Source organism: Harpia harpyja, chromosome Z (genome assembly GCF_026419915.1).
Source record: "Harpia harpyja isolate bHarHar1 chromosome Z, bHarHar1 primary haplotype, whole genome shotgun sequence".
NCBI lineage: Eukaryota > Metazoa > Chordata > Aves > Accipitriformes > Accipitridae > Harpia > Harpia harpyja.
Window position 1 is genome coordinate 9,417,023 of NC_068969.1, and position 12,267 is coordinate 9,429,289.

Consider the following 12,267-nt stretch of genomic DNA (forward strand, 5'->3'; position numbering starts at 1 on the left):
ATATAGAAAATAATGAAACAAACATGAGTAACAGCATAATTTTAAAATTTATGACCTCCAAATGTGCATTTCTTTTATTAATCAAAAATGGGCATTGAACAGAAATTGATTAGATTGAGTAACAATTTTTTTCTACATGTTTAAAAACATGTCAATGAATATGTCAGTATAATAGCACAGACTGACAAGAATCAATATTTTTAGTATAAAAAGGTGGGTCAACATCTAGGGGACAACTCATGTCTTGGGGAAGAATAATGAGAAGATTCTGCCTAATAAAGTGGATTGAATGGGTGATATGCTAACAAAATTGTCATAAATGTCCAATTTTAATTTGACATCCTTGTGAAACATTAGAGTTGAAGCAGAACTCTTGTTATGCAGTGACTGAGCACTCATGATACTTCTGTATCATTTGTTGTAAACCATCAGATTTGCAGATAAATGTTCTTTTTCATGGGTTGGTCTGAAATAGCTTTTTATCTATTTTCTTTTTCTTATTATATTTCCTTTGATCCAATTAAAATATATTGGTTTGTATATTATCCATGGAACAAAAGTTTGTAGCAAATATCTGTCATTTACTACAAGTGATGCCAAGTATTCAATATAATGGCAAAGATGTTTGTTTCTTTTTTAAATTTTTACTTTCATGAAAATGGGGCAAGGTGGGAGAATCTCATTGGTTTCACTTTGATATTTGGGGTTTTTTATTTGTTTGATTAATTTTGAGTTAATTAATCAACTTTAAGGTTAAATTTGAGTTAACCTTCTAGAAGGTTTAATTTTAAATCAATACAAAAATATTCTAGGACCACCCCCCCAGGAATACAGTTTTGCTTCATTTTCACGTTTGCTTAAGTCTTTTCTGTTCTTCAGTTGTGGCCATGGGTAATGTAAAATAAATACTAAAACTGCAGTTATGAAGGAGAAACAAAAAGTTGCTTGGAAATATTGCTTTGGAGGGAATTTACTTATCTCTATTTCCTTTTTTTAAAGAACATATTAATCCAGTCTCCTTTTTGTTCTCTTTCTTTTATTGAAACATAAGGATGAGACGAACAGAAACTACCTGTTATCTCTGTCCCTTCAGGGCATCCCATGAAATGGGAAGATGACTAGGAAAACCTAGCTCTTATTCACTTCTTGCTTTTATATGCTTGAAGTAATAACTGTGTGTACGTTGAAGGGAGTTTGTGTATTTGCTAGAGACAGTAGCAGAAAGAAATCCATCTAAGTGGTGTTTTAGTGCAACTCTCTTTCTTGTCCTTTGTCTATGAATCTTGCATTAAAAGTGTTGCAGACAAAAATCTTCCTCCTTTCCCAACACCAAGTCTCCTCCCCTTTACCTACCAACCTAGTACAAAATGCTGTTTCAGAATTAATTTTACACTTTACTCTCTCTTTCATCTGTTCATCTGTATTTCTTCAATCACTGCAGGGAGAAAAATTTTCAGAAAAGTTAGTCCAACTTTCAGTGATTCTCCTGTAGGTTATGGAAAGGGTAAGGAAAATTAACAACTTAAGGCTGTGTGAAATACTAAGTGAATATAGCAGGGGTGAGTAAATGCAAGTGAATTTAAGAACACTAGAGGGAGCGTAGAGAAGGAACCTTGAGAAACCAAGAAAATAAAAAAACAACGGAGCTGTTATGTTCTTGAATGAAGGAACTGTTTAAATCCAAACAAAAGCTGTTTTACTGCCATCAAAATAAAATGCTTCCAGGTTCTTCTCTTTCTCTTCTTTTCTCTCTCACTCTTGACTAAGGTTAACTAATGTCACTATATACACACACATATATATGTATGTATATACGCATGTATATACACATGCACTCATATACATACTCACATTTACACGCATATTTTTAAGTGTCTGAGCATATTTTTAAGTGTGTGAAAACTCCACTCAGGACCCTAATGGGTTGGATGCTATAAGAAAAGATTTAAAAATAGAATACTGTTATCTGCTTAGTTGCAAACTACCCCCCCCCCGCGCCCCATCCTCCTCCCCTCAAAAAACCTCATAGACAAAGGAACAGGATAAATTAGGGTAGTCACATATAAAACTCTGGAAATAGCAATGAAGGGAACCTTGTAACAAACCAGATGTGCTTCTGCCTCAGCTAAAGCTGCCTGAGTGCTATTTTCAGAGGCAGATTCCCTGGCCATCTCTAGTGTCTTGGATTTGGAAGTGCCATCTAAATAATCCTCTCCATCCCATAACTTTTTGATTTTCACAGACAGTTTGTGTCCCCACTCCTCCGTGGCTGCTGCCTGCACCTTGCCAGGTTAGAAATAGTAGTGTATTTCCAGACAGCTTAAATGTTCTTATCATCCAGCTGTGTCAGAACATCCATGGCTAGATTCTCAGAGCTATATATACATGGTTGTAATCAGCGTCACTGTGCCCTAACAGCATGGAGTATACTTCTTCATTCCCTTCTCACCAAATATCAGAGCTAATTGGCCAGCTGTGCTGTTTCTGAGCAAGCAACATTAAGCTGGAACATACTAGGAACCAGACAGAAAGCAGCTAGACATGAATAGTCTTAGGATACAAAACATTTCCCCGATGCTCCAGCCTGTTCTCATCCAATATTTGTCCAGGACAGAGTCATCTGTGAAAGCCAGAAGGTAGGTCATGTAAGTGTTTGATGCCATTTAGGAATATTCCCAGAAGAATCTTGCTACTAAAACAAGGCATCTAATTCCTGCATCTGTTCACCTCTCCTGTAAGAGGATGTCTGCAAAATGTTCACACAGCTGCTTCTTCAGCTTAGCTTTGACACTCTGAGGTGCTTCGCTTACTGTTAGAAAAGAGTATGGCATTTATAGAACTGGAAATCCTTGGCAAGATTATCATATGCAGAAAATGTAACGTGGAGGAACCTGTACATATGGCAGGTCTGTGTTGCCTTTGACACTGTCAGGATCACACCTTTGATAGTGTGGGATTTTATAGGGATTATAAAGCAACTGAGACTAGGCCTCTCTGGGTGACTCCTTGCCTTGCAGGCAGCTGAACTCGCTTCCTTTTTTCTGCCCCTAGATTTTGTTCTCTCCTCAGTGTTTCCTGCCTTTTGGAAGAGGTAACCAGCCAGCACCTAGGGTCAGTTTTAGTTACCCTCCATCAGAAAAAGTCTTTGTATTTTTTCCCTTAAACCCAGGATTTCATGTTGGAAACATTATTATCAGTGATTCAAAGCCTCATTTCTTTCAAAAAAAGGTCTTTTGACATAGGAGTGGCATAATCTTTGGAGGTGTCACTGACTCTCAGAGAAACTTAACAGATTTCTGAAATCATTTGAACTTAGGTCTGTGGAGAACTGGGCTGATTCCTCATTGTACTTGGTTTAGTCATTCACTTGAGAAATAGTCTTTACAGGCTTCTCTTGGGCTAATTCTAAAGTCAGCTTCACAGTAGTTGGAATGCTAGTCCTGTACTAGGCTAGTAGCTTAAGTGCTGCCGATACCTTTAGGCTAAAATGTTGGAATTGATGTACGTGATGATATATGCCAACCAGTGTCTAGTCTTCTGATTCAGAGTCCTCTGATCCCAAATTCCACATGCTTCCCTAGGCTTAGAGTCTTTTCCATTTGTACTTCTCTAATCGGCAGTTTGATATGCACTAGAAGTGAGTAAGCTTTGTTGGATCTGTGCAATTGTATGGGAAAGGGTGTTTGGGCTGTCAGGAGTGAGGGGACAGGCAGCTGGTTCTTGATTGTGGAGTCTAATAGGAGAAGAGCTTGTCTTACTACCTGTTCATGTTCAGGTGTATAGCCTAGAGGTGCTGTAAGGGCTAGCTTGGATGGTTGCAGGTGGGACACGTGTATGGTGGGCCCTAGACGGTGAGGTCTGGACAGCACTCCAACAGACCAGTCTCAGCATAACTTTTCTGCCTCAAAAGTAGGTCACATTTGGATCTGATATCACTGCTTCAACATCACTAAGGCCTACAAGTACATGATGCTTCAGAAAATAAAATATCTTAATGGGTGCTTAAAAACAGAGTTGAATTTCTAATTGAAAGCTTCCAAAGGTACTCTTTCCCGAGTAGAAAAGAATTCTAAAAGTATTAAAGTATTTCAGGGAGGGAGCAATTTTAAAGTGGTCACTGACTTCTTTTAAGCATATGTGCATCTATAGCAAGTCAATACAAATGAATATGTTGGGGGAAAAAAGAAAATTGCAGGGCATTAGAATATTCAAGTGAAATAACGCATAGAGGTAGTCTCTTGGGATTATGGGTAATCATCTATAAAGCACAGAAGCCCCTAACTAATTCTTATGGTAACATCTGGAATGTGGAGAAACATTACTTTTTGCTTCAGGAAATAAAGAAAAGAAGACTGGACTGGCCCCTGAGTTCCCACTGTTTAAAAGCTTGCAATTGAGAATTTACTTACTGGGGCGTATAATTTGACCTACTTGGACCTTTGTTGACTCTACCTGGTGAAATTTGTTTCTCATAAGTGTACCTGAATATATTCTCTGGATCTAATGCACTGTTGAGTTCATCTCCTTTAGGCTATTAGTTTCAAGCTGTGAGCAGATTCAGGCATACGTTACCATGTTGGCTCTGTTCAATTTCCAACTGGAGGATTCCTTTGCATAAAAAGAGCAAATTATTATTTCATTTAATATTTTGAGATGACTGGTGCTTCAGAATTTAAGAGTTCATTTGGAAAAAAAACGTTCTGAGTCATTACAGGTCATGATTCATCATAATATGAATGGTGAGTGGTTTTTACTCTTTATAATTTTCTTCAGTTAAAGTACTATATGTTGATTCTTCATTTGCATTATTGCCACCTTCTCATAGACATACATTAAATTATGGATTTGAGTTGAATTCTACAATTGCTGTTAAAAAAAATTATATCCCTCTTTTCTTTCTTTTTTTGAAGCAGAGATTTTTGGAAGTATTTTCTGACCAAGAAGCTGATACTGTGCTAGTAAGGCAACCTGTCCAAGAGCCTCATTTCTCCCTATGGGGGCATTAAATTGAGGTAGCTCCACTGAGCTAAAGCCTAGACTAAGTATTTCTGAAATGCTTATGATGGATGTTACAATTACATTATTACATGTATGATCGAAAAATTTCAATTTATTCATCTTCATCCTTAAAAAAAAAATCAAATACTGTGTAAGCATACTTTTTACTCTGGTTCAGGTTCTTTGCAGAAATTCAGTAGGAAGTATAGGAAGCTCATGCTTCTCAGATAGCTGTCACATCAGAATCCAAATGTTTTAAGTATGGAAATTTAGATTCTGGGATAGAGTTCTTTGTCAAAGGATGAATTCTGAGCCAGTTCCAGAGAAGCAAGGGAAGCTGTATACGTGAAGTCCTGTGTAAAATGTACAGAGATATAACAGAAAGTCCTACAGTCCTACTAAAAGCTATTATGCTGGCATTTTTTCCATCCAGGAGTTTCTGGTGAGGTATAAAAATGCTGCTTAGTGCTTCTTCCATTCACACAGTTTTCTTTGTGTTCAATGCACAGAAGAGTTTTTATGAAGTAACAAAAATTAAATAGTACCCCATTTCCACTAGCTTCTATTCCCAGAGATATCTTCAAATACCTTTGGTGGCACTAGTTAATTGTGCTATTATAAGAAGTGGGTGTAATTAGCATTTTTATCACAGTAAAGGGTTCCCTGGGCCTCTATTTCAAAACTAACTTCTAGATTGTAGTACTGGTATGCATTGAAATACATCAGAGTGTTCAGAATGCTCATATATGTCTGCAGCAAGTAAATATTGGTAATCACTGCAGAACTGAATGTCAGGAAATGTCATTAATCAGCGGCTGTAAAAAGAAAATTTACACACAGGCAGTACTTTTTTTTTTTTTTTAATGTTTTGAAAACTAGAAATCTGTGTTGCTTTTTTCCCATTCCTACTTTGGACTTGGTTACATGCTCTAACCCTCCCTTTGTGGCCAGCATCTCTTAATCTCTAATAATTTACAGCTCTTTATCAGCAATCATCACCACCACTGACTGACTCTGAGGTTCCCATGAGAATTGCCTTTTCTTGCTTTGACATTTGAGTGAATTGGGTTAGGGAAGAAAAATCCCATGCATGGATATCAGGCCTTCTATCAGGTAGGTTTGTTCTTATAGTAAGGTTCTTCAAGCTCTGCTTTGTCTCCTACAGATCTGCAGTGGTCTTTTGAAGAGTCTGATATAGGAGGAAAAAGTAGAAAGTAGCCCAGGGAATGCCTTCTTATCAGTGCTTCAGTCTGGATTCATTTTCCTGGAAAAATATAACAGCTCTGACCATTTCATCTTTTTCAAAGCTTCTATAAGAGCATGATCGCAGTCTGAAGTTGCAGACCATCTGGTCCAGCAATTATGGTCTGCTGTATTTGCACTGGGATCTTATAGATTGGGACAGTGCTTGAAACATTAACAGTGGTGATCAGTGCAGCTACTTGTACACACAATAAAAAAAAGTTGTGCACATATTTATACGTAGGTGCAACATCCCTTTATGCTGATGATTAGTGGGCTGTCTGTGGAAATCTTCATTGACAGTCCAATAAAAAAAACCTTTGAGCCATGACTTTTACGAGTTCTGTGGCCCAAAATTTCCAGTTGCTATAATTAAGTATTCTCGTTTTCTCCTAAACAGTTCTAATCTGTTTGTTTTACTGCTGGATCTAGAATAAATGAATTACCATTAACAACATTAACTTTTTCAAATTCGGTAAGATCTGTGTCAACTGTCAAAACATAATGAGTGCTCAAGATAGTAAATGAATAAACCTCTCAACTGAATAGAATTAATGCACTCTCATTATCTTTCAGATACAGCTCAAAGTAACAATGGCTGTTCTTTTTTTTGTTAGAAAATGCACATCTGATTTACTTATGTTAGGCAGCAGGGTGCTAATCAGTGAAAGGAATGCTGTGCCACTTAAATTTGAGCTTAGAGCCCTTGCTCACACACCAGTACAAGAGTCATGGTGCAGTGTGTCCCAATAAAACACAGAAATTGAGACCCCTGAAATGAAAACTGGGATGTGCAAAGGAAAATAAAGTCTATAATGACCTAGTGGGACTATGGATACTTTAAATAAGAATGATTTGTGCATTGTTCCATGCAAACACAGCATACATAAATAAGGACATGCATAAGCATAGATAGCACCTATGCGCATGTATGTATGTGTACCTTTCAGCTTTTGAAGTAAACTGCTTCGTTTGATAAATTACATGTTTGGTTTACTCCACTGCTAGTGCTGGAACTTATGCTATTAGGGCAATTTTCAGTGATTACATTAGGCAAAGAATATTACTACAGAGAGCTAATTGCTAGTTGTCAAAGTCAGTAGAAAAAATGCTGTAAGGAAATAGCAGTATTTATTTTAATGAATTAACTCTTTTCATGTGTATTGCTGTGTATGGTATTTACACTATAAAATGCTATATGCAATACATCAAAAAATGTTTAAAGCATCAAAAACAAAAACAAAAACAAAAGTCCTGCACTTAAAGAGGAACATAAAATTTCCTGCTGGGGATGTGGAACATGGAATGCCATCTGTATTATATGGCACTGAGAAAACTGATTATGTTTGGACCTCTATTTCATAGCAGATGGGTTCATTAAATTTAATAGCCTCCAGAGCCTTTAGAAACAGTGTTAAAAACATGTGGAACATGCTGAGACACTTCACTTCTCGCCCCACAGTCATTATAACTCTGGCACAGACTATAAATATTACAGTACTTTATTTCCATTGAAACGGATTACTATTATAATTATTTTTCCTAGTGTACATTTACATGAGAAATGCAGAATGCAAATTGTACTTTTTCAAACTTCGAGATATGCAGTTGATTTCTTTAAATGCGTTTTACAGTTCTTTGCACTGGGAGGCTTTGATATAGAACTTATTTTTATCTTCTTCCTGCGGCATCAGCAAGCAGCTGTAATGCCATTGCAAAGCTAGGTCTTAAGCAGCTCTGCTCCCAGTGTGGTGCAAATAAGACAAGCATTATGTTAAACCATAGAAGGGAAATCGGAGCAGTGTTACATCTTGGCTTTTAGCTATATATTGATTCTTTTTTCTAGTATTTTATATGATAGGGTAACTACAGTTTGACCTTGGTCTCTGTTCATCTTTCATCACTGGAGCACAGAGAGATTAAATATCTAGTTTCAAATCAGAGTAGTTCCTGCAGAAACATTGCTTTAAACAGAGTGAAAACTCACGTCTCTCTGAAATAGTCTCAGAATTTGATGGCTAAAAGAATATTTTAGTGCTATTTACTTTTTTATTTTAAATGATGTTTCAAATGAGAACAGCGAAGTTTTACCATGTTTAAGTGCTTTGACATCTGTCTAACATTATTCCATCTCTTCATTTACATGTTCTGATGTTTAAACTAAATTACTTTTTTTACAAACTTTGTCATATTTGATCATGATGTTTAAAAAAATTAACCCAGTTTCCCAATAAACCATATCAGCTTGTTCTCGTATGATGTAATTCTCAGTAATGCTCTTCTGTTTCCATTTCCTTTCCTACAAAATGCTGTGACTATCCACACTATCTTTTACTGTTTTCTAAGTTCACTCTTGTTTTTAGGTTGTACTGACCATTTTAATGTGGATTTTCCCCTTCTTCACATCATTGACTTCAATTTTGTCACTGACCATTGCTGATATTATTATTGAGATCTGCGAATTTTAATAAACCGCTAAAGTCTTACTACGGTAGATGATGTATGATGACAGGATTAAATAACAATACCTTCCTCATATAATTTACATTCAGAGTAATAGCTAAGAATCACCAGTTGCTTAGAAAGGGCAGAGGGTGTAAGGACACAGTAAGACAGTATAGGTCAACGCAGTAAGCAATTACGGGTCTATGAGATCTCAAGGACAAAGGGCAGAATGTGAAAACATGCACAAATGAATGTTCAAGTCTTTTAGATTGTAGTGTCCACTTCTACAGGGTTCCCACACAGGTGTTCTTTGTCCAGGTCTTAAGAATCATGGAGTCCTTGCTTGTGTTTGGTAAACTTAATTTCATGGAAGTATTTGGGCAAGCCAGCATTTACAGCTCTAATAGTGTTTCAAAGCAGTTACATTCATGAAACACATTCTGTGATTAAATTTTGGAAATCAGAAAATTCAGTAAGGTTTGAATGTTAAAGGAATGTGTTTGCTGTTTTGAGAGCTGTCAAGCGTGATGATATTATGTTAGGACTTTGTCGTGAATTGTTAAGCTTTTCTTTGCTGCTTGAGCTGTAAACATGGTGTGTCTTGTGACATGATTGCTTTGCACCGAATTACTGTTTCTTCATATATGAAAACTGATTTGATGTATGTGAAGAAGAATCTATAGAATTGCAAAGTCTGTAGGTTTCGCCTGCTGGATGTTCTCCCACCAGTTACTATATACAAATTACAGAGAATTGCTCTGCTGTTGAACTTGATTAACAGGCATATTCATGCCAAAAGAGTATTGGTCTCATTCGCAGACACCTGCACACTAGAGACAGAGCAGCTTGGGACCATTTCCAGCTGCGGTCTGCCAATGACATACAGTGCCTTTACGTGAGGGGACAGAAAATGCTTTTCATTTCCAGCTTGTTTCACAGGGAATTTTCTGGTTTTGTTGTGACACAGAAATAAAATCAAAAGGTGACAAGTCACTAACTAGAGGGAGAATTTGTTTCTAGATCTCTATATGCTATGGCGAATCCAACAATTAGTAGGATATGTCTATTCTTAGTGAAAATAACTACTTAAAGACATTCACAGCTGATAACTGTCTGTCTTTGATCTTATTGCCTCCATTCTGAGTGAAATTGAGTTAATTATAAGGAAACTGTAGCTATTTTGTCAGATATATTACCTTTTTTCTTTCTTTTTTTGTCTTTAGTTTTCACATAACAGATCTTTTAGGGTAAATGATAATGTTAGAAAGCAATTAATTTAGTATAATGCACTAAATTCCATCCTTTGATCTCATATATGTCATTCTTTGACTTTCTGGAAGAAAGAGGGCAATGAAGATGAAATATACTTTATCTGCACTGCTGGAGTAAAAACCTGAAATAGTAAGAAAGACTTATTAAATTATTGGTGCCATTCAAGCATTGCTGCAGTGGCAGAATTCAGTGCAAAAAGGAAAAGAAGAAGAGAGAATAAAAGGAAATAATCTTCTCTTTTGTCTATTGTTCTGCAGATATAGAAGTTGTTATTTATAGCTCTCCTTTTTGTATAATCAGGAGATTTCACATACAACTCAATCACACACAAAATAAAGTATAAACATTAATGTTTATCACAGTCATTGTGACTAATATTTACTTTGAAGTTAGTAATTTCTGGAGAAATTATTCAGAAATACACTTTATTCTGCAAGGAATAATAGGATGTTTCCTCCTGATGTTCTTGCTGCTTGACAGCAAGGCGTTCGACCTTTGTCCACACCACTGTATTTTTTCAGATCTGATCTTTCCAAGCAAGCATTTCCCTTAATGATTAGTTGAAAGATGATCTAACCAGTTGGTAAATGCATGATCTTCAACAACATCAGTATTAGCAGGAGAAAGCTTAGAACACTTACGAATTCCAGAGAAAACACTTATAAGAGCCATTTCACCTGCACTGATGTCAGATTTTTGGGGAGGAAAATGTAATCACCCTAAATATTAGTTTACATTGCCTAGTTCTAGGTAAACCATTAAAATCCCTAAGGATTCTATACTAAGGTTTGACACTTGACTAAGGACCTTACAGAGCCATTACATTTAAGGACTTCTTTTGCAGAACATGATTTTTATTTTTTATTTTTTTTTAATAACAGTGTTTATTTAGTGGCACATAAATACAAGAGAATACACATTATAAACAGTATGGTAATACTAAGGAACAGTACACCTTACAGAGCTTTCTAATGTCTTTTTGTTCTGTTGCAGCCAATGACCTCTGTATAATAATAAAGGCCTCAGTTTTCAATATTGCTAGGTTTATTCCAGAAAACTGTCAAAAAAAAAGAAAAAAGTAAACTAAGTCAGCTATACGCTTGCATTCCATATGTGTTACATTTGTTGATTATTCTTCTTCTTTAATTTACTGTGCAGTAAATCAGCAGTATCTCCATTTATGTACCTGGAGTTACACTGATGTAAAACAGAAGACAGATTCATTGTATTAAATCTCAGTTTACGGGGCTTGGATTATACTTCTGTTGACTGATGGAACAATTCTAACATTTTCTTTCTTGGATTAAAGCCTTAAAGCCTCAAAAATTCAGGGGTTACAGTGAACAGCAAGTTGCCTTTATAGGAAAGAAAAGTTTCTCTTCCCTCCTTCAACTGGTCCTTTTTGTGTTACAGTTCAGTTTCAGAAAATGGAGATACAGTGAAAGCTGATTTTGCAATAATCCGGTTTTTTATGTTCACAAAACTTTTGCCGTGTAGCCAACTATGAGATAATGGGATTTATCACATTTTAGGTCATAGCATGCCTAAAAATGACCTTAATGTCTGTAAACAGTTCTAGCTCTGAGATACCTGAAGGAATTTCAAGACCTTTTCTTGTGAGTCCTTACAGTGAAGGAGTGAAGTAGGTGTAAAATTGTCGTGACCTGTTGGATAATATAATAAGGGGAAAAAAGCAGAAGGTGATGAAAAAATTTGCCTCAGGCCAAAACCATTCCTTGAACTAGATTTCACAAGCATTGTATTAAATAGTGAGAAACTGCATATTTGAAATTAACTTAGAGCATCTAGAAATGCTCTCAAATTCATGATCTTCCAATAAATCAGAGTCTTAGCTATTGGCCACCAGGTCAAATTGGCTTTTAGGAAGCTTTGAACTTTCAAGTTGTGCAAAGTAACAACAGAAAGCTTCTTCCAAAATGAAAAAGCAAGAGAAATGCAGCTCTTTCTACAGAGTGAGTGAATCTTTATGAATTCAACTTGCAGTGTGATGGGTCCATAAAATGCTCCATGGCTTTTTTGATAAAGTGTAGCTATAAAATCTCGGTGTAAAACTACAATGGTGAGATACATTAGCTACATACTTATTAGAAGGGTATCGAGGCAGAACCTGTTCCTCAAAACAGAGCTAATGAACAAGAAGCAGTGTTGATTATACCATTTTATCATTTATAATGGTGGCACTAGCCAGATCTGCGGTACCAACCTACCCACAAACTGATATAAAAATAGTATAGAAAATAGAAGGAACGTATTTGTTGGATTAGGAGTCTATCCAACTAGGAGATTTCA

General features: G+C 36.2%; 1 protein-coding gene across 5 annotated transcripts in view; it reads left to right on the top strand.

Annotated features, from left to right (window-relative positions):
- The window catches only part of CACNA2D3 (calcium voltage-gated channel auxiliary subunit alpha2delta 3), a 478,462-nt gene that overhangs the window by 315,225 nt on the left and 150,970 nt on the right, over positions 1-12,267 (top strand). The gene's annotated exons all lie outside the window — the stretch shown is intronic.